The following is a 3,856-nucleotide window of genomic DNA, read 5'->3' on the forward strand; positions in this document are numbered from 1 at the left end:
TATCCAAAGTAAGAAAACCTTTCCCAGGTTGAAATAATGTTAACAAATGGCTACCCTCTCTCTCATCCATTTTGTTGGGTAGTCTATCTATAGTTTGTTCAACTTCTATTATAATAACTCCTTGTAAATTAATACAAAAATAAATATTTGTTGAAAAAAAAAGAAAAGAATCATACGTGAAAGTTGATATATGATGCAGCTTGTTCAATGATCTACTAAAATTGATATTTTGCTGCCCAATTAAAAAACATAATAATTCCATAGCTTTGATCTTAAAAAAAAAAAAAAAAGTCCATTAATATATAGGTACTGACATCTAATTTTATTAACCAAAACCACCTAAAGCCTCATTCTTCCTTTGCGGACCAACTACCACAAACTCATTCTTCATTTGCGGACACCAAAAATATAACATGCAAACATCTTCCAAAATACCAGCATCAATGCATCACCAAAAAACAGAAACAGAAACTGCAAGTCCGCAACTCCAATAAACTGCAGTTTCTGCAGTTTCAGTTCACTTGCAGTGAGAAATTGCAGAAACTTCAGTTCACTTGCAGTTCCCGAAACTGCAGTTTCAGTTCACTTACAGTTCCAGAACTGCAGTTTCAGTTCATTTGCAATTGCAGAAACTGCAGAAAACTGCAGTTTCAGAAACTGAACTAAACAAAAAAAAATCAAGAACCTACTACTGATGTGGAGGTTGGGATTTGGGAGGAGTTGAAGATGTGGAGGTTGGGATTTGGGAGGAGCTGAAGATGTGGAGGAAGAGAGGAGGAGCTGGGTTTTGGCGGCAGGGGGCGACGGTAGGGGGCGAAAGCAGGGAGAAAGAGAGAGAGAGAGAAAGAGAGAGAGAGAGAGAGAGAGAGAGAGAGAGGGGGTGGGCTGGTGGTCAACGTAGGTGGGGGATGGAGTTATTGATGGAGGAAATGTGAGAAAGGAAGAAGAAAAAAAAAAGAACGAGAAACGGAGGAGAGAGAAGAGAGAATGAGATCAGGGTGGGTAGTAGGAAGTGTGGGTTGAGTGCATTGATAATGTGGAGAGAGAAATCAAATGCAGTGACCTAATTCTTAATAAAGTGGCCTAATTGTTACATTTTAATGATCATGGTATTACAGATTAAAAACAATAACTAGTATGTAGCTTAGGGTAATTAATTCAAAAAAAAAAAAAATTCATAACTCCGTCCTAAAAAAATCCTTAACTTTGCAAATCTCAACAAGGTTATAAAACAGATTAGCAAATTGAAATACTTGAGTTAGGTTATATGTGCCATTCATTTATTATTCATAACCCTTGATTCCCATCGTTTATGGCATTTGTCCACATATTTGAAGCAATACTAGTTCTCCATGCATTAGCACTCTCTCGTTGTTGTTCTTGGGTTTGAAAATCTTGTTCATCCTCTTCAATTTCTAGTAATGATGACGATGGTGAAGATTCATTGTCTGGTTCAATAGGAAATTCATCAGAACGACACTCTTTGCGAAGAAAATTGTGCAATCCTGGGCAAGCTAACACTAGCTCTGCTTGTGTCCTAAATGGGTATGGAGGCGCCAATTTGAGAATTGTGAATCGCGATTTGAATATGCCAAATATCCTCTCGATTACATTTCTCAAGGAAGCATGTCGAAGATTGAATAGCTCAAATGAATTATCGGGATCACAACCTTGACCACCAAAATCTTAGAGATGATATCGAACACCGAAACGGTGCTAAGAATTGGTGACGATTCAGGTATTATATATTTACCTGAATATATAATACATAATTAATATGTAACTTATGAACTAATGTCAAGAAAAAAAAAAAGTAACTTATGACCTAATGTGAAGAAAAAAATAAATAAATGTGTACCTTGCGGCACTTTAAGTCCATTTCTTTTGATAAAGCATCATGTAGCAATTTTGAATCATGAGCTGAACCCTCCATCCACTAAGGATGTAAATGAATTCCAAATCAAAGTTGCAAGCCGCCAATACATTTTGTGATATTTTTCCGTGGTGATTACGATAGCTGCTCACATCGCGTCTTGATACCATTTCCGGAATGTGTGTGCCATCAATAGCTCCAATGCAATCCTAAAATGAATACGAGATTTTTAAATTTTAACAATATATTTTGTTACATAATAATAATAAGTAATAATTGTAAATAATATATAATAAAATATTCTATCTCTTACCTTAAAGTAAGGATAAAACCTTGTACTTTCTCTAATTTTATTTGGCACTGTGGATCCAGGTTTAACCATCATATCTGGTGCAATTGTATTCAAGGCCTTTAGGATTTAGGGTTTAGGGTAATTGATGGGCCATTGTAATTAATTAGCTTGTTTTTTGGCCAGTTCAAAAGTTTGACTTGGGTTTAATAAAGGAAATGGGCCTTGAGCCCATATTAAGATTCGGTTTGGTCATTAAATGACCAAGTAATACTGAACCTCCATAAAATTGCTTTGGAAATTAATGGAGAAGTGGTTTCACTCCATAATTTAAGGGATTAACTCCTAAGAGAAGAACTATGAAGCTCAACATAGACTAAGGATCGAGGTAACACACATAACTGAGCCAACATATAAATTTATATTACTCAATTCATAAATGACTAACTTAAACATCGAAGGCCCTTTGAGGAATAACTTGCCAAGAGGTAGTTAGAACTCATTTTTTTTTCATTTTGTAGGGAAGTTAGAAGATGATTGAAGAACAATTTGCTGATGTGTACGCCTACGGAAATTCGAGCCTCATCAACATTAATTCATTAATAGCTATAACTCTTCTATTTCTAACAAACTTGGCCAATCCATTTCCAATTTCTAACAAACCCAAATGTTCATTTTGCACAATGCCTTGCAATTAAAGATCTATGTGTATGCTTATGCGAGAGTACTAATTCCATCCATTGATTTTATGATTTGTTTCCATTCAAGACTATCTTGTATCTTTCAAACATCAATGTAACATGCAATGAATTTAATACTCTCAAAAGTCTTATTGATCTCACAAAATTCACTGTCTCATCTTACTTAGCTCTAAACTCTTATATATGAATAATACGGGTAGTAATTCCTTAACTTGTTAATTGTTTCCTTATTTTTCTTATAAATCAAATTTTAATATTGAAGAAGTTTTTCTACAGTTAACTGGGCTGCCTAGGTGAGGCGGCCCTAGGCTGGGTCTCTTATATATTAATTTTAATATTTTTCTTATTTTCCTAGAAGCTTCCGTGTGACTATTCACCTCCCAGGTAAGGTGGGCCTGGGCTTGGTTTCTTGGGCCGGCGACTAGGCTCACTCTTTTTGGGCCTTCGTCTCCTTCTTCCTTTCTTCCTTTTTTATTTTGTTTTGGGCTTGGGCTGCTTTTCTTTTCCTTTTCTTTCTTTGGGCATTTTTCTCTTCATTTTCTTCTCTCTTTTACTTGGGCTTTCAAATTTAAAATCCTACATAATAAAATCAAAACTAAGCAACAATAATTAAAACTCATAAAATTAATTTATTCTAGATAAAATCTAAGAACTTAGATAAAAATTAATATTGCCCAATTTTTAACTAACTATTAAAAAGAATAAATAAAATACTACAAATGCCAAAAGACAAGGGCTAAAATGTATGATTTTAAGGATATAAAATATATATAAATTAAGCTCAAAAAATACCCCCAAACCTACATTTTGCTAGTCTGGCCTCGAGCAAACCTAAAATAAATAAAAAAAATTGATTCCTTCAAGTTTTCTAAGAGAAATTCTTTTATTCAAATACACAAACTTTGGAAACATAATTCATTTAGCCTAACACTTAAGCATGCTCTCAAGAATATGAACAAGAGATCAAATATTATTTGTAACGCCCTAAAACCC

The 3,856-nt window shown here is 34.3% G+C and overlaps 1 pseudogene; it reads right to left on the reverse strand.

Annotated features, from left to right (window-relative positions):
* Positions 1-1,287: 1,287 nt before the first annotated feature.
* LOC147292571 (uncharacterized) lies at positions 1,288-2,255 on the reverse strand (annotated as a pseudogene).
* Positions 2,256-3,856: the final 1,601 nt, after the last annotated feature.

This window comes from Dryas octopetala, chromosome 2, assembly GCF_963921425.1.
Source record: "Dryas octopetala chromosome 2, drDryOcto1.1, whole genome shotgun sequence".
Lineage (NCBI taxonomy): Eukaryota > Viridiplantae > Streptophyta > Magnoliopsida > Rosales > Rosaceae > Dryas > Dryas octopetala.